We start from the raw sequence: 19,757 nt of genomic DNA, 5'->3' as shown, positions 1-19,757 counted from the left end.
TGGTGATGTGAGGCAGCTTTGGAGAGAGATCTCAACGGTGGTCTGCTCTAATGGCTGCAAGCAGGAGGAATGACTGTGCTGCGGTGCGGAGCGGACCTGTGGTGTGCAGGAGTCTAGATGGGACCTGTCCTGCAGTGGTGGTGAGTGCCCTGCTGGCACTATACTGGAGCATTATGTGTAACTGGCACTATACTGGGGCATTACGTATAACTGGCATTACTGGGGGCAGCATGTTTGAGCAGCTATTACTGTGGCCATTATGTGCAAAGAGCACTACTGTGGGCATTATGTGTAAGGCCACGCCTACTTTCCTAGTAGAGCTCACGCATTGGGGGGGGGGGCTTAAAAGGATGGCCCACAGATGATGTTGAAAAACATAAATGCTATTCCATTAGAGTGCAATTTAGAACAATCTGTTCGAAAGCTAGACCAGTCACAACGGGGTGGGTGGGGTCTGCCTGCAAAATGTAATGAAAAAGATACACTTATATTGTGGGAGACCCTTATAATAAGAAATGGGGCAATGCAAGGCAGAGAAAGGCATAACCACCAGCAAGGAATTCAAAAATGAAAAGGGTAAGACTTAATAACAACTTTTATTATTGCTTTATCAAAATGAAGGAGCAACAAACTGAGAAACAATGAAAAGATCATCAGTCCTGAAGGGAAAAAAAGGAATGTTATCAAGAAATATCCCAGATAGGTGATTAAACATCTCCTATTAAGAATAATGATAATAATAATAATAATGTGCATCTACATCAAAGCTGATATGCAAAGAACACAAGGCAAACAATACAAATAAAAGTCCAGACCGCAGCAATGCATCTTATGGCAGTCCACAGTTATTAGGTGTGTAACAGCAGCAAACATTCAAATAAAGCTTGTTGCACTGTGCATGTGCACAACTTGCAGCAGTATTATGAGCTGCACCTATGTAATAAAAGCACCCCTACAGAGGTGTATAAGGGGCACAGACCTACAAGTGTACGCTTGGCCTGGAGAAACCGGTTACCCTTGCTGCTCTGGACTGTACACGTATTTAAGATTAGACTTTGTGCCTCAAATGTGTTTTTTTGTTTACAGAAAGCATTCACCATACAACCAACAACTCGGGTGACGCATATGTTTGTAATTACTGGAAATGAGCAAAAAGCTACTCTTAATACAGCTGGATATAGCTAATTGCATCCATGCATATTTGCTCAACTGTGACTCACTCCAATTGATTTCAAGTATCGTGTGACCCCAAGACCACTGATATAGGTTCGTTCTGCTGCGGATGCTGGTTACATTCTCATCTTTGTGTAAATTCCCCAGTAATAATGATGGTTGCCAGAGATCTCTCCAGGAAGAGTGACGGTTGAGCCATACAACTGCACTGGGGGGACGTAACATTAAGCTGTACACTTGGAGACACTAAAGACGCCTATTTAATAAGCCCTTTTGAGGAACATGCACAATTGCCACCCAAAATGTATTAAGAGGGTTCCAATATCTGCTGTGTTCCCCTTTATTGTCTTTCGCAAATAATGCTCCCATATAAGCCTATAGGGACTGCAATTCTTGCATAATCACAATATATTTTGACAGCATCAGCCATTGTAGTCTATAGGGTACAATTTAGCACATTTTTCTTTATCCCTCTCTGGTACTGTCCACTTGCATATGTGCAATATAACGGTCTGGTCTGAACCCGGTTTGCTAAAGCCCTCTATAAGGAAGGGTTCAGTATGATATCCTGGCTGTTGGGATCCTGGCTGTCAGAAGACCAACGCCGGGATCCTGACAGACAGATTACCAGCGTTGAACGCAGTGTGTCCCCTCGCAAACTCTCTGTGCTCGACGCGCTTTGTTCACCACAGGGTTATATTCCCCCTCGGGTGGTGGCTTGGACCACCACGCGAGTGGGGATTCCGACCACCAGTATTTCACCAGGTGTCGGGATTCCGGCGTCTGAATACTGACAGCCGTTAAAATAAATGCCTCCCATAACAAGGCAAAACCGTTCAGAGATCGCTTACGTGGTCGAGACTAACCCGGCTACTCTGAAGTGCTTATCGGCGAGTCCACATATAATTGTGGTGGACCTGGATAGGAACACCAGTGTTGCCTTTTATACATGGAGATCGGTGACTGAAGAACCACATCACAGTGGTGAGTGCTACAGAAAGACTGGTGCGGAGTATCATGCATCCAGAGGCTTCGGAGAGACACCAGACCGACACTGCGCCCAGGGGAGAGACCGCAGTGTAAGCGCTGTGTGAACACTCAATATCAGGTCTATACACCCCCTGTCTGGCCATAAGCAGCATTTCACTGTATATCCGGCCTCATATATCAGTTCTGCACTAACTGCTGAAGTGTAAGCATACTCTGGGACTTGTAGTTCCACAGGGAGGATTTCTCAATTATCCCTTTTATAGTTGTTGTGGACTCTTATATGACCTATTTTATAGGCATTTGACATATTTATATACAGTGCATTTTACTAATAAGGGCTATTAACTAACTCATGTGGAATCTTTTTCATTGTTCTTATTAACTTGATAGATATTAAACTATAGTTATTTATATTCTTCACAGTGTTGTCGCGTCTTGGCTTATCGTGTCATGACGGTATTTTATATTTTAGTATTTTGCTATAAGCACAGTCTCAGATTGTTTTGTGTTTGGTATATATATTAGTTGAATTTCTTTCACAGTCTGAGACCGGCCACTCTTTATATATTTATATTTTCTTTTTATTAGATTTTTTCTTAGCACCAAAGAGCTTTTTTTTCTTTTTCTGACCCTGGAAATAAAATGATTGCACATGCAACTACTTTACTAATTGGAGTTTGCAGAGGAAACCCCCTAACAGAGCTCATGTTCCTGCACGATTCCCTTAATACATTGAGGCAAAAAGTAATTTGACTTATCCGGGCTTGTTAAGTCTAGTGACACTATAATGCCACAGACAGAAGTACTGTAGGGGTCAAACACCACTCTATGCACTGCCTTCCCTGTGCTGATCTTAACTAAAGCTACAGGGCTGAATGATCAAATCGTCACCTTACATTGTAGGTACACAGGTACACAGTGTTAGATAGCTGTATCTGTATTAGTACAACACTGTTATCAGTCACTTGCCAAAACCTCTTCTTTTGATTACGTGCCAAAACTGTGAACTAGTCCCCAGCAACGCAAGAAATGATAGGCAGCTGGGAGACGGCCCCACATAGCACGGCAAAGAGGCAGTCGGTTAGTGCAATTTATAGTGTGGTTCCCCCATATAGAACAACTGCACACATTTTAATCTGTGGTAAATTCTGCTATGCTGGGGAAATTTTGCATATTAAATGCTTTTCAGGGAACTTGCATCATTCTTGAATGGGGAAGCAAATAAAGGGAAGTAGACAGATGTCGAACTCTTCATACAGGTAGAGAACAAAAATAAAATAGAAACAAATCTAAAAAGTACTTTTTAGGGGGCAACCGCTTGTGGGCCTGATTCGGAGACTGTTGTAAAAGCTGCGGCGCCTTTGTATGAAGATACTGTGCAAAAAGATATGTAGCTGCCGGAATGTGTACTGAGACACCCGCCGGCAACTTTGCAGATCCGCTGCTTGTGTACAAAGTGCTTCAGATACACCATCGGATAATCCTATGGTTACTCAGAATGGCCGTCGTAAACGAAGACACCCCAGAGCCAACGGAACTGCGTACAAGTCGCTGGCTGCGACCCGCCTCTAAAACATATGTGACACACCTGCATTTGTTGATAAACCCCCGTTACCTCCCACAACTGCTGCCTGTCAATCATTCAGCATCCAGATTTTGTCTGCGAGCAACGTTGGTAATCCACCACAGGACACGTGCAGTGCGACTCAGGCGCTAGCGTAGTACAAAAATCATTGACTATTTGCATAAACATAGGCATTGCAAGAGTCTCTGAATCAGGCCCTGAATGTGCTGTAGCAATGAGTCTACCGTTGTCTGGAGTTGTGTAGGATGGAGCAGCACCGGTCTTCCACAAGCAAGTCATCCATCTGATGCCTGATTAACTGTAAAGAACCTCTTCATGTGACTTAAATGGTACTGTGATAATAACATACTAAACATCTGAGATATAGAAAATAATCTGATATTTCCAACAGGAGCTGGTACAACTCTCCAGCCTAGAGGGAAAGATCAGTATTAGGGTTTATAATCCAAACATCTATGCAAGGTGACAAAAATAAGCAGTGGCGATAGCTGAAACATTAATGGCCCCATTCAAACAGAACATTTGCCAAAAAGAACTGCTAGTACAGTTGTGTTCTTACAGACGCGTTTCTGCGATTAATGGTTTCATCAGATCTCACCTGTACTAGCAGATTCCAGTATTTCTGTTATCCTACTGCTCTGTTTAAATGTAGTGGTATAAACTTTGGGCCTGATTCAGAGATGGACAAACGTAGCTTCAAGTGCGGTTTTCTCCGCAACGCAGCTGTTATCCGCAACTCAGCAGCAATTGCATACGCAAGAACGGGAAATAGACTGCTCAAGCAGATCTATGGCTACGCAGACTGGACGCGGCAGTAGGCACCATGTTTTTGTATGTTAGAGCCCCCAGCTGATGTCCGATACACGCCCCGAAAAACAGGCATGACACACATGCATTTTACGACTACTCCCCGTTACTTCCCCAAACAACCACTTCCTGTTAATCACTCTGCGAAGGCATCCTCATAGCATGCAAGCACGCAGCAGCACCTTGGCGCATGTGCAATGCGAACACAGCACATGCACAGCCTGCCGATAATCAGTTCCGTGGATCAGCAGCTTTGCATCCATCTCTGAACCAGGCCCTGTGGTCTCTACAAATTCCCAACATGGTAACAAAGTCATTCATACTTCAGCTATCACCACTAATTATTTTTGACTAATAGTATCAGCTTGGAAGCGATTTTCAGGGTTATAAATCTTAATTACTGATATATCTCTCTGGGCTGGAGAGTTGTGCCAGCTACTGTTGTGAATATGACATGGTTGGATCACACATCAGACTTGTGGATTTGTAAAAATATTTTCACATCGTATTAACATAAAGACACTTTAAAACTACAGTTGCTTGGTTGGCCAATAGGATTCAATTCTGTTTCTGGACGCAAACCCCACAGCCATATGATATCAAGCTGAGAAGCATGAACCTATAACACTTCGTGAATTGTGGGTACAACTAATGGGTCCCATACATATGCAACGGCTTTCCCCGATTTGATTCATTTTGTCAATCAAAAACCCTGATTGGCGACCATAGATTATCAGTTATCCATCTGGGAATTGGAGAAACCCTTTATGGTAAAATTCCCTGACTTCCCAAAATGATCGAGGAACAGCAAATCAGTGAAAAACAATTTGAATTTCCCCGATTCCCTGACCTAGGCGTCTGGGGATAGGGAATTACCCCAATCTATCGTAGATGTATGGAGAGCTTTACAACTGTATCAGCACTCTCCCAACATTATAACTGTTGACAAAATGTATGTATTCCCAAGCTAGGACTGTTAAATCGATGGATAAAATACAAATTGTATTCACATACTTGAGAAATAAGTTTACCCAGATCATCGATGCCAAGATTACAGAATTTTTGTAAGTCCTTCTATTAGAGAATTGTTAAGAGATGGGAAAGCTAAAGGAGAAACAAATGAAGCAGATAAAGACTATTATAATCAGAGTCAAGTAGGATACTTGTAATGTATTCACGTTGATATACTTGTTAAACTCTACTGACTATGGGGGTCATTCCGACCCGTTGGCTCGCTGTGTTTTAAGGCAGCAGAGCGAACGGGTCCCTGCGCCAGCGCCGTAGTGCGCCTGCAGGACGGCCAAAGGCCGTAGCAGGACAGCGATCGCCTCTGCCGCGATTGACGGGCGGGAGGGGTCAAAACGGCAGCCAAATGCGTAGGCGTGGTCTGACCAACGCAGGCGTGGCCGGACCAAACAGGAGGCGGGCCGCAGCGGCTGCGTGACGTCATACGCAGCAGGCCAGGGAGCGAGGAGTAGCTCCCGGCCAGCACGCTAAAGCTGCCCTGGCCGGTAGTTACTCCTGAAGTGCAAATGCATCGCCGCTGTGCGATCCCTTTGCACTTCTGCGGGGGGGGGGGGGGGGCGCCACGGACATGCGGTAGCGGACTAGCCCCGTGCTGGGCGTCCGCCCGCATGTCAGGAAAGATGATCGTAGCTATGCTAAATTTAGCACAGCTACGATCAACTCGGAATGACCCCCTGTGTCCAATAAGAGAGTATAGGGGTCTAGGAGTAAGAGGGGAAGGTTGGTAGTGTCACAACTGCGCTTGAATGTCTTGCCAGAAGCTCACTATCTTAGGACTATGCCACCATACATGTACCAAGGTAACTTCAATACCAAAGTGCTTTAGTTTCTTTGGTATGAACGCATTGTCATTTTAGATGCGTTATCTGACAATTGCTAAATTGTACTGTACAATACCACATGATCAAGGTAAAAAGGGTTGACAGCTATAAAGGGGTGGGGGGGGGGGGGGGGGGAAGGGTCACTCTTTAAACATGACCCGAAATATGCCAAACCAGTCTAGTGAGCAGGCTAGAAAAGGAAGAGCAAAAATGGTGTTAGATGGGTGGTGAGGTCATTTTTGCCCATTTTGCTAGGCCCAGACTACCCTCTGTGCTGTGCTTTTTACGTATAGTCACTGAAACTCTGGGTTTCTTATGAGACCAAACACATTTCACTATCTTCCCTTGCAGAGTTTCTAAAACCTGTGACGGCATTTTGATTGAGGATGGTTGAAAAAATATAGAATATCCTTTGAAAAATATTATGCTAGCTATAATCATAGGCAACCAGTGCAGTCCATACAGGAGCCTGACAGGGTATTATTTGCTTTCTTTGTTCATGAGCCACACCTGTGTAGAAGCCCTTGCTTTCAATATAAAGCACTTGGTGTCCCTTAGTTACCCAGTGGTGGTTATCTGTACGTCTAAGTTATCACCATGTAGTCTCAAAGGCAAGTCACACACTAGTCAGACACAGCAGTGCAAACTAGCATAGCGTTTGCGGTATCAGCTTTTGGGTCGCCCCCTGTCATTGTATAGAAGCTAATATAGGACCATTTTTGGGACGAGGTTCTCCATTAATAATCATTTTTATAAATCTCCCGTAGATCAGTATATAAACAAAACATTTGAACTATTTGTCATATAGAATAACTGTCAAAGCCAAGAAGTTCTGGCAGGGGCGTATCTAGAGAGGAGGGGACCCGTGTGCAGTCTCCGGGTGTGGGTCCCCTCCTCTCCTGTCCCGTAGCCCGGCAGCAGCGCTGTTAGCGCTCTGTCTGAGTGCTAGAGACTCTGGCACAGTGCCAGAGTCTACAGCGCTTGCGCAAGTCTCCGAAAAAATGGTGCAGCGGCCATCTTTTCAGAGACCTGCGCATGCGCTGTAGACTCTGGCACTGTGCCAGAGTCTCTAGTGCTCAGACAGAGCGCTAACAGAGCTGCTGTGGCTGCCGGCTAAGGGACTCGGGAGAGGAGGGGACCCACACCCGGACACCAGAAAGGTAGGTATATAGATGAAATTGGTGCAGTGTGTGCGATGAGGGCCCCCTCTGGACCAAGAGGCCCGTGTGCACCGCAAACACTGCACCCATTATAGATACGCCACTGAGTTCTGAGCTGATTTAGACGCAGATGGATAAAGTTTATCTACAGCTTCAGCCCTCTTGTGCTCCACAGGCTCAGGTACCCTAAATATGTTGCTTCTCATCCAATAATCTCTCATTGTCTGGCAATTTCGGACAATATGAATAGCAAATTTAGACTAGCTCTCATCCCTTCTCCTATCATTACAATTTTCCACAACCCTGACTTTCCTCAAGACATGAAAAGAAATGTGTTCCTCCCTTGGAAGGAGAAGGATATCTTATACTAATTAATATTACTAGGGATAATAATGTTCCCCCGTTTTCTGAAACTCAGACAAATAATAAGAATTTACTTACCGATAATTCTATTTCTCGGAGTCCGTAGTGGATGCTGGGGTTCCTGAAAGGACCATGGGGAATAGCGGCTCCGCAGGAGACAGGGCACAAAAGTAAAGCTTTTACAGGTCAGGTGGTGTGTACTGGCTCCTCCCCCTATGACCCTCCTCCAGACTCCAGTTAGGTACTGTGCCCGGACGAGCGTACACAATAAGGGAGGATTTTGAATCCCGGGTAAGACTCATACCAGCCACACCAATCACACCGTACAACTTGTGATCTAAACCCAGTTAACAGTATGATAACAGAGGAGCCTCTGAAAGATGGCTTCCTAAACAATAACCCGAATTAGCTAACAATAACTATGTACAAGTATTGCAGATAATCCGCACTTGGGATGGGCGCCCAGCATCCACTACGGACTCCGAGAAATAGAATTATCGGTAAGTAAATTCTTATTTTCTCTATCGTCCTAAGTGGATGCTGGGGTTCCTGAAAGGACCATGGGGATTATACCAAAGCTCCCAAACGGGCGGGAGAGTGCGGATGACTCTGCAGCACCGAATGAGAGAACTCCAGGTCCTCCTTTGCCAGGGTATCAAATTTGTAAAAATTTACAAACGTGTTCTCCCCTGACCACGTAGCTGCTCGGCAGAGTTGTAATGCCGAGACCCCTCGGGCAGCCGCCCAAGATGAGCCCACCTTCCCTGCGGAATGGGCCTTAACAGATTTAGGCTGTGGCAGGCCTGCCACAGAATGTACAAGTTGAATTTTGTTACAAATCCAACGAGCAATCGACTGCTTAGAAGCAGGTGCACCCAACTTGTTGGGTGCATACAGTATAAACAGCGAGTCAGATTTTCTGACTCCAGCCGTCCTTTAAATGTATATTTTTAAGGCTCTGACAACGTCCAACAACTTGGAGTCCTTCAAGTCGTCTGTAGCCGCAGGCACTACAATAGGCTGGTTCAGGTGAAACGCTGATACCACCTTAGGGCAGAGCTGCGGACGCGTCCGCATTTTCTCCCTATGTCGAATGGAAAATTAAATAAGGGCTTTTATAAAACAAAGCCGCCAGTTCAGATACTCTCCCGGCCGAAGCCAGGGCCAGTAACAAAGTCACTTTTCATGTGAGATATTTCAAATCCACATTCTTTAGTGGTTCAAACCAATTGGATTTGAGGAAATCTAAAACTACATTTAGATCCCACGGTGCCACCATAGGCACCACAGGAGGCTGTATATGCAGTACTCCTTTGATAAAAATCTGGACCTCAGGGACTGAGGCCAATTCTTTTTGGAAGAATATTGATAGGGCCGAAGTTTGAACCTTAATAGATCCCAATTTGAGACCCATAGACAATCCTGATTGCAGGAAATGTAGGAAAACGACCCAGTTGAAATTCCTCCATCGGAGCACTCCGCTGCTCGCACCACGCAACATATTTTCGCCAAATACGGCGATAATGCTTCGCGGTGACTTCCTTCCTTGCCTTTATCAAGGTAGGAATGACTTCTTCTGGAATGCCTTTTCCTTTTAGGATCTGGCATTCAAACGCCATGCCGTCAAACGCAGCCGCGGTAAGTCTTGAAAAAGACAAGGACCCTGCTGAAGCAGGTCCCTTCTCAGAAGTAGAGGCCACGGATCGTCCGTGACCATCTCTTGAAGTTCCGGGTACCAAGTCCTTCTTGGCCAATCCGGAGCCACTAGTCTTACTCCTCTTTGCCGTATAATCCTCAATACCTTTGGTATGAGAGGCAGAGGAGGAAACACATATACCGACTGGTACACCCAAGGTGTTACCAACGCGTCCACAGCTATTGCCTGCGGATCTCTTGACCTGGCGCAATACCTGTCCAGTGTTTTGTTGAGGCGAGACGCCATCATGTCCACCATTGGTTTTACCCAACGGTTTAATAGCATGTGGAAAACTTCTGGATGAAGTACCCACTCTCCCGGGTGAAGGTCGTGTCTGCTGAGGAAGTCTGCTTCCCAGTTGTCCACGCCCGGGATGAATACTGCTGACAGTGCTATCACGTGATTCTCCGCCCAGCGAAGGATCCTGGCAGCTTCTGCCATTGCCCTCCTGTTTCTTGTGCCGCCCTGTCTATTTACATGGGCGACTGCCGTGATGTTGTCCGACTGGATCAACACCGGTCTTCCTTGAAGCAGAGGTTCCGCCTGGCTTAGAGCATTGTAGATTGCTCTTAGTTCCAGAATGCTTATGTGAAGAGACTTTTTCAGGCTCGACCACACTCCCTGGAAATTTCTTCCCTGTGTGACTGCTCCCCAGCCTCTCAGGCTGGCATCCGTGGTCACCAGGATCCAATCCTGCATGCCGAATCTGCGGCCCTCCAATAGATGAGCCTCCTGCAACCACCACAGAAGGGATACCCTTGTCCTCGGCGACAGGGTTATCCTCAGGTGCATCTAAAGATGCGACCCTGACCATTTGTCCAACAGATCCCTTTGCATGGAATCTGCCGAAAGGGATTGCTTCGTAAGAAGCTACCATTTTTTTTTTTTTTTTTTATTTTTTATTTTTTTTTTTCCCCCCCAGGACTCTTGTGCATTGATGTACAGACACCTTTCCTGGTTTTAGGAGGTTCCTGACCAGGTCAGATAACTCCTTGGCTTTTTCTTCGGGAAGAAAAACCTTTTTCTGAACTGTGTCCAGAATCATCCCCAGGAACAGCAGACGAGTTGTCGGCATTAATTGGGATTTTGGAATATTCAGAATCCATCCGTGCTGCTTTAGCACCTCTTGAGATAGTGCTAAACCCATCTCTAGCTGTTCTCTGGACCTTGTCCTTATTAGGAGATCGTCCAAGTATGGGATAATTAATACGCCTTTTCTTCGAAGAAGAAATATTATCTCGGCCATTACCTTTGTAAAGACCCGAGGTGCCGTGGACAAACCAAACGGCAGCGTCTGAAACTGATAGTGACAGTTTTGTACAACGAACCTGAGGTACCCCTGGTGTGAGGGGTAATTGGAACGTGGAGATACGCATCCTTGATGTCCAAGGATACCATAAAGTCCCCTTCTTCCAGGTTCGCTATCACTGCTCTGAGTGACTCCATCTTGAACTTGAACTTCTTTATGTACAGGTTCAAGGACTTCAGATTTAGAATAGGCCTTACCGAGCCATCCGGCTTCGGTACCACAAAAAGAGTGGAATAATACCCCTTCCCTTGTTGTAGAAGAGGTACCTTGACTATCACCTGCTGAGAATACAGCTTGTGAATGGCTTCCAAAACCGTCTCCCTTTCTGAGGGGGACGTTGGTAAAGCAGACTTCAGGAAACGGCGAGGTGGCTCTGTCTCTAATTTCAACCTGTACCCCTGAGATATTATCTGCAGGATCCAGGGATTTACCTGCGAGTGAGCCCACTGCGCGCTGTAATTCTTGAGACGACCGCCTACCGCCCCCAAGTCCGCTTGCGAAGCCCCAGCGTCATGCTGAGGCTTTTGTAGAAGCCGGGGAGGGCTTCTGTTCCTGGGAAGGAGCTGCCTGTTGCTGTCTCTTCCCTCGTCCTCTGCCTCGTGGCAGATATGAATAGCCCTTTGCTCTCTTATTTTTAAAGGAACGAAAGGGCTGCGGTTGAAAAGTCGGTGCCTTTTTCTGTTGGGGAGTGACTTGAGGTAGAAAGGTGGATTTCCCGGCCGTAGCCGTGGCCACCAAATCCGATAGACCGACCCCAAATAACTCCTCTACGCATCGCCTGTCCACTGTCGTGTCCATAAAGCTCTTCTGGCCGAAATGGACATAGCACTTACCCGTGATGCCAGTGTGCAGATATCTCTCTGTGCATCACGCATATAAAGAAATGCATCCTTTATTTGTTCTAACGACAGTAAAATATTGTCCCCGTCCAGGGTATCAATATTTTCGATCAGGGACTCTGACCAAACTACCCCAGCACTGCACATCCAGGCAGTCGCAATAGCTGGTCGTAGTATAACACCTGCATGTGTGTATATACCTTTTTGGATATTTTCCATCCTCCTATCTGATGGATCTTTAAGTGCGGCCGTCTCAGGAGAGGGTAACGCCACTTGTTTTGATAAGCGTGTTAGCGCTTTGTCCCCCCTAGGAGGTGTTTCCCAGCGCTCCCTAACCTCTGGCGGGAAAGGGTATAAAGCCAATAACTTCTTTGAAATTAGCAGTTTTTTATCGGGGCACCCCACGCTTCATCACACACGTCATTTAATTCTTCTGATTCGGTAAAAACTACTGGTAGTTTTTTCACACCCCACATAATACCCTGTTTAGTGGTACCTGTAGTATCAGCTAAATGTAACATCTCCTTTATTGCCAAAATCATATAACGTGTGGCCCTACTGGAAAATACGGTTGATTCGTCACCTTCACCACCGGAATCAGTGCCTGTGTCTGGGTCTGTGTCGACCGACTGAGGCAAGGGGCGTTTTACAGCCCCTGACGGTGTTTGAGGCGCCTGGACAGGCACTAATTGAGTGTCCGGCCGCCTCATGTCGGCAAACGACTGCTTAAGCGAGTTGACGCTATCCCGTAATTCCACAAATAAAGGCATCCATTCTGGTGTCGACCCCCTAGGAGGTGACATCCTCATATTTGGCAATTGCTCCGCCTCCACACCAATAACGTCCTCATACATGTCGACACACACGTACCGACACACAGCAGACACACAGGGAATGCTCTATACGAAGACAGGACCCACTAGCCCTTTGGGGAGACAGAGGGAGAGTCTGCCAGCACACACCAAAAAGCGCTATATATGACAGGGATAGCCTTATGATTAAGTGCTCCCTTATAGCTGCTTTTATATTGATATATTGCCATTTATTTTGCCCCCCCTCTCTGTTATACCCTGTTTCTGTAGTGCAGTGCAGGGGAGAGACCTGGGAGCCTTCCTGACCAGCGGAGCTGTGACAGAAAATGGCGCCGTGTGCTGAGGAGATAGGCCCCGCCCCTTTTCCGGCGGGCTCGTCTCCCGCTATTTAGTACATTTAGGCAGGGGTAAATATCTCCATATAGCCTCTGGGGCTATATGTGAGGTATTTTTAGCCTTTTTAAAGGTTTTCATTTGCCTCCCAGGGCGCCCCCCTCCCAGCGCCCTGCACCCTCAGTGACTGCCGTGTGAAGTGTGCTGAGAGGAAAATGGCGCACAGCTGCAGTGCTGTGCGCTACCTTAAGAAGACTGCAGGAGTCTTCAGCCGCCGATTCTGGACCTCTTCTTGCTTCAGCATCTGTGAGGGGGCCGGCGGCGTGGCTCCGGTGACCATCCAGGCTGTACCTGTGATCGTCCCTCTGGAGCTTCATGTCCAGTAGCCAAGAAGCCAATCCATCCTGCACGCAGGTGAGTTCACTTCTTCTCCCCTCTGTCCCTCGTTGCAGTGATCCTGTTGCCAGCAGGAATCACTGTAAAATAAAAAACCTAAGCTAAACTCTCTAAGCAGCTCTTTATGAGAGCCACCTAGAATTGCACCCTTCTCGGCCGGGCACAAAAATCTAACTGGAGTCTGGAGGAGGGTCATAGGGGGAGGAGCCAGTACACACCACCTGACCTGTAAAAGCTTTACTTTTGTGCCCTGTCTCCTGCGGAGCCGCTATTCCCCATGGTCCTTTCAGGAACCCCAGCATCCACTTAGGACGATAGAGAAAAAGCAATTCCCTCTAAATATCTGTAACATTTTTTACAACTGAGACATTATCACTCCAAAGTAAAACACCTCCTTTTGCACAGACCCCTTACAACATTTGTGCTTGAGAAGCTCCTCGATCAGAGGTTTAAACCTACATTCACTACTTAGCAAAGAGCCCTATTCACTACGGAGTTCACACAAAATTGCATGGGAGGCTGATCTGGGTGATACTTTTGATAATTAAGACTAGTCTAATATTTGGGGAAATGCTGCCACTAGCTCTGTGTGTGTCAAAATTAAAGAAAGCATATATAAATTGCATAGATGGTACTTTGAGCCCTCCAGACTCAGAACAATGTTTCCCAACACACCAAATATTTGTTGTAGAGGTTAAGCCTCTGAAGGCACTTTTATCCCTATATGGTGGCTGTGACTTATCTATATATGGTGGCTGTGCCTAAAACTTTTGGTGGGAGGTCATACTCATTCCCAGATGCTTCAGGTACCTATCCCCATGTGATCCGAATTACTTTCTTTTTTCCTACATTATCCAGACACCAAAATAAATTCTTATGTCATGTAGCTACTGCTACCACTTGTCAAATAGCTGCCTATTGGAAACAACTTTATATCAAACACACCCCCTGGTCATTTGACAAAATATGGGGTCTTTGGCTGACCTTGCAAAACACCCCTTCCCCATTTAGCATAGGATAGCTAATCTTCTAGCCTAATCTAACCTCGTTCAACCATGGGCAGCCACACCTTTGATTTTGTTTTTTTCTCTTTTCTTCTCTCTCTACTTTAATTTCCTTCTTCTTTTGCAGTATGACACTCCGTAATCATTGTCAAATACCCTTTTCTCAACATTTTTTGTTACACAGCTAAAATGAGATCACGATTTGTTTGTGTTGTGAAACTATCAAATTAACCAGTTTATGACATTCTGTACCATGTCTGTTTCTTGAACTTTGTGATCTTCTCAATAAAATGTAATAAAAAAAAATAAAAAATAATAACTATCAAAAGCAATTGTCTAAAAATGTAAATGAAAATGATTATCAAAGTAACATGTTCTACAGCATCCCGGCGGTTGGAATGCCGGTGGCCATGTGACGGAATCCCGACACCACTTGGGAGACCAGTGACGGAACACAGACAGCCCAAAGGCAAGTATTGGGGTACATGTTAGGGTCTCGGGGAGGGAAGGTTTAAGCTCTAGCCGCCATCCCCGGAGGGTTAGTGTTAGGGTAGGGGATAGGTTCTCAAACTCGGTCCTCAGGACCCCGCACAGTGCATGTTTTGCAGGTTACCCAGCAGGTGCACAGGTGCATTAATTACTCACTGACACATTTTAAAAGGTCCACAGGTGGAGCTAATTATTTCACTTGTGATTCTGTGAGGAGACCTGGAAAACATGCACTGTGTGGGGTCCTTAGGACCGAGTTTGAGAACCTGTGGGGTACGGGAAGGTAAAAATACTTACCCCCTATGACGTTTGTATCTTCATTGTGGGAATGTCGCTGTCAGTCATTTGACCGCTTGCAGCCCGACCAGTGGTAATTCATACCGAACCCTTGACAGCTAGTGTATTAATAAGATAAATAATACAGTATACAGGGTGTTTTAGGCCCAAACTAATTACCAGCCCATCAAAATGCACACCTGAACAAAGCATCACTTGAAATGCTCAGTCGGGCGCCATCTAGTTGCTGCTGGAAGCAAAATATTTCAATTCCGCCCAAAGAGGTAAGGAGCAGAGTTAGCCTTTTATTATATAGGATTAGCTGTTCACCCAAATTACTCTTTAATATTAAACCCCCTACCCTCCCGAGCATCAAAATGACTGGGTAAAATATATCGGATCTCCCTCAAGTTCAGGTTAGGATTACCCCGCCCCCTCTCAAAATAAGGAGATTTATGGTAGACTTACCATTGTTAAATCTCTTTCTGCGAGGTACACTGGGTTCCAAAGGGAATACATCGGGGTCTAAAGATGGATCTTGATCCAGGCGCCAACAGGTTAAAGCTTTAAAGCTTTAGCTGTGCCAGGCAGGATGCATTGGGGCCTCCTCTATAACCCCGCCTCCAGGCACGGTGAGCTCAGTTTCGTTAACCAGTCCAATCCAGGAGCAGGTAAAAGAGAAGGCAGATGTTAGTCACATAGAATCACATTCTCACAACAGGAGAAGGGACCAGCGACTAATGCCATACAAACCCATGGAAGCTAGGTGCGTCAGGGTGGGCGCCCTGTGGAACCCAGTGTACCTTGCAGAAAGAGATTTAACAATGGTAAGTCTACCATAAATCTCCTTTTCTGCAGCAGGGTACACTGTGTTCCAAAGGGAATACATCGGTGATGTCCTAAAGTAGTTCCTCAAGGGAGGGGACTCACTTTTGCGGGTATGAGAACCCGGCGTCCAAAGGAAGCATCCTGGGAGGCGGAGGTATAAAAGGCATAAAGCCTAATGAACGTGTTCACGGAGGACCACAGAGCCACCTTGCACAATTGTTCAGCGGACGCGCCCCGGCGGGCTGCCCAAGAAGGTCCAACAGACCAAGTAGAATGAGCTTTAATAGCAGCAGGAGCTGGAAGTCCAGCCTGCGCATTAGCTTGTGCAATCACCAATCTAATACATCTGGCCAAGGTTTGCTTATTCGCAGGCCATCCATGTTTGTGGAAACCAAAACAGTACAAAAAGGGTATCTGACCTCCTAATAGAGGCAGTTCTCTCCACATATATGCGGAGAGCCTGTACCACATCCAAAGACCATTCTTTGGAGGACAATTCAGAAGAGATGAAGGCCGGAACCACAATCTCTTGATTAAGGTAAAAAGATGATGCCACCTTATGTAAATAACCAGGGTGAGTTCAAAGAACTGCTTGGTCACGATGAAACATCAGAAAGGGTGGACGACAGGACAAAGTGCCTAGGCCCGACACCGTTCTGGCAGAGGCAATAGCCAGTAAGAACAGGACCTTAGCTGTAAGCCATTTAAGGTCCACTGACTCAAGAGGTTCAAATGGAGACTCTTGCAGGGAATTCCCATGGAGCCACAGGAGGGACATAGGGAGGCTGAATCCGCAATACACCCTGAGTGAATGTATGAACGTCAGGTATAGATGCAATTTTTCTCGGAAACCACACCGACAAGGCAGATATGTGAACCTTGAGGGAGGCCAGACAAAGGCCTAAGTCCAGGTCTTTTAACAGGAAAGCCAGGATTCTGGATGTCTTGAATCTGTGAACATCATAGTTCTTATTTCACCTGTTGTGCTGATGAGAATTCCAGACCCTGTAATAGACCCGGGCAGATGCCGGTTTGCGGACCTTCATCATAGTTTGGATGACCGCCTCAGAAAATTCTTTTGTCCTTAGGAGTGAAGCTTCAAGAGCCACGCCTTCAAAGCCAGTCTGGCCAGGTCTGTGTAAAGACAAGGGCCCTGTACAAGTAGGTCTGGGCGTTTAGGACATAGAAGAGGTCGCTCTGTCGATAGACCATGCATGTCTGAGATTCAATGCTGTCTGGGCCACGCTGGAGCAACTAGAAGTAGTATTCCTGCTTCTTGCTTGAACTTCCACAGTAGCCATGGCAAGAGAGACACTGGAGGGAACACGTAAGGCAGCTGAAAGTTCAATGGAATGGAAAGTGTGTCCACGAACGCTGCTTGAGGATCCCTGGTCTTCGATCCGAAGACCGGAACTTTGTGATTGTGTCGAGACGCCATCAGGTCTACATCTGGTAGGCCCCACGTTCCACTAGGAGATGAAAGACCTCCGGATGAAAACTCCACTCTCCGGCGTGTACATCCTGGCGACTGAGGAAGTCCGCTTCCCAGTTGAGAACACCCGGAATGAACACTGCCGATATTGCTGGCAGATGGCATTCCGCCCATTGAAGGATCTTTGACACTTCCAACATTGCCATGCGGCTTCGAGTGCTGTCTTGATGGCTGATGTATGCCACCGTGGTGGCGTTGTCTGAACGTACTTGAACAGGCCTGTTCTGTACTAGAGGCAGGGCAAGAATCAACACATAGAACACTGCTCGCAACTCCAGAATGTTTATCGGGAGGAGTGATTCCTCCTAGGTCCACCTGAAAAGAGTGTTGCTCCAACACCGCGCCCCATCCCCTCAGACTGGCATCCATTGTCAGCAGGACCCTGTTGGAGATGCAGAAGGGACGGCCCCTGCTTAATTGCTGGTCCTGAAGCCACCAGGTCAGCGACAGACAAACCTCCGGAGTCAAAGTGATCATATGAGACCTGATCCGATGAGGTAGGCCATCTCATTTGGAAAGGATTAACCTCTGCAGAGAGTGGGAATGAAACGGAGCGTACTCCACCATGTCGAAAGCCGACACCATCAGACCAAGTACTTGCATCGCCGTAGCCAGTCCAAATGGCAGAGCCTAAAACCGCAGATATTGCTGATGCGACATGGCAATAGGTATATGCAGGTATGCATCTTGTATATCTAGGGATACCATATAGTCTCCGGGTTCCATGGCCAGTACAATTGAACGCAGAAGTTCCATACAGAACCTGGACACTCTCACAAACTTGTTCAATGATTTGAGGTTGAGTATAGGCCGGAAAGACCCATTGGGTTTCGGAACTAGAAACAGGGTCGAGTAGTATCCTTTGCCTCTCTGGGACAAAGGAACCGGCACCAACACTCCTGTACTTAGGAGAGAACTCACAACAGTTTGTAGAGCTTGCGCTTTTAACGGATCCAAAGGGATAACCAAGGTGCAAAACTGGCGAGGGGGACGTCTCTTGAAGGAGACTGCGTACCCGTAAGAGACGACTTCCCGCGCCCATGCGTCTGAAGTTGTCTTTAACCAGACCTGGGTGAACTGTAGAAGACGGCCCCCCCCCACCCTGTGATCCCCGCCCCATCATGCAGCAGGCTTATCTTGTTTAGAAGCATGCTAACGGATCGCCCAGTACTGTTTTGTCTTGGGCTTTGTTGTTTTGGTAGCACGAGACTGTCTCTGGTATGCCTGACCTTTTGCTTTCCCAGGAGGCCGAAAGGAACGAAAAGTGGTACCGTTTTCCCTTTGTGCAGAGGGCATAGGATTTGGGAGAAATTCAGTTTTAGCAGCCGCTAAATCAGACACAATTTTATTTAGGTCTTCCCCAAACAAGATGTCTCCCTTAAAAGGGAGTACCTCCAAGGTCTTTTTGGAGTCCAGGTCCACCTTCCATGACCTCAACCACAGAATACGGCGAGCTAGGACAGACGTAGTCGACGCCTTAGCCACCAACACACCTGCCTCAGAGGACACCTCCTGAATATAATAGACAGCGGTGGTAATGTGAGACAGATATTGTCTGGTCTTGTCAGATAATTCATCGGGTAGCTCTTCCTCCAATGCCTGAACCCATGCTTTAATACCTTTTGCAGCCCAGGAGGCTGCAATAGTGGGTCTATGTACAGCACCTGTTAGAGAGTAAATAGGATTTTAATACCTACCAGTAAATCCTTTTCTCTTAGTCGGTAGAGGATGCTGGGGTCACATCAAGAACCATGAGGTATAGACGGGATCCGCAGGAGACATGGGCACTTTAAGACTTTGAATGGGTGTGAACTGGCTCCTCCCTCTATGCCCCTCCTCCAGACTCCAGTTATAGGAACTGTGCCCAGGGAGTCAGACATTTCGAGGAAAGGATTTATTGTTAAACCACGGTGAGCATCTTACCAGCTCACACCTCAAGCATGTCGCTGAACGTGGCATTCAACAGAATACAAGCCAATGGCATGAGCAATTGCAGCACTAGGCTGACAATAAACGTAACACAACATGTGTGTAACCACAAAGAATTACTGCAGATACAGTACGCACTGGGACGGGCGCCCAGCATCCTCTCTGCAGACTAAGAGAAAAGGATTTACCGGTAGGTATTAAAATCCTATTTCTCTATCGTCCTAAGTGGATGCTGGGGTTCCTGAAAGGACCATGGGGAATAGCGGCTCCGCAGGAGACAGGGCACAAAAAAGTAAAGCTTTTACCAGATCAGGTGGTGTGCACTGGCTCCTCCCCCTATGACCCTCCTCCAGACTCCAGTTAGATTTTGTGCCCGAACGAGAAGGGTGCAATCTAGGTGGCTCTCCTAAAGAGCTGCTTAGAGAAAGT

The 19,757-nt window shown here is 46.7% G+C and overlaps 1 protein-coding gene across 1 annotated transcript in view; it reads right to left on the bottom strand.

Moving 5' to 3' along the window:
• The window catches only part of METTL9 (methyltransferase 9, His-X-His N1(pi)-histidine), a 142,131-nt gene that overhangs the window by 1,132 nt on the left and 121,242 nt on the right, over window positions 1–19,757 (bottom strand). The gene's annotated exons all lie outside the window — the stretch shown is intronic.

This window comes from Pseudophryne corroboree, chromosome 7 (assembly GCF_028390025.1).
Source record: "Pseudophryne corroboree isolate aPseCor3 chromosome 7, aPseCor3.hap2, whole genome shotgun sequence".
NCBI lineage: Eukaryota > Metazoa > Chordata > Amphibia > Anura > Myobatrachidae > Pseudophryne > Pseudophryne corroboree.
This window is presented reverse-complemented; position numbering and strand designations above follow the sequence as displayed.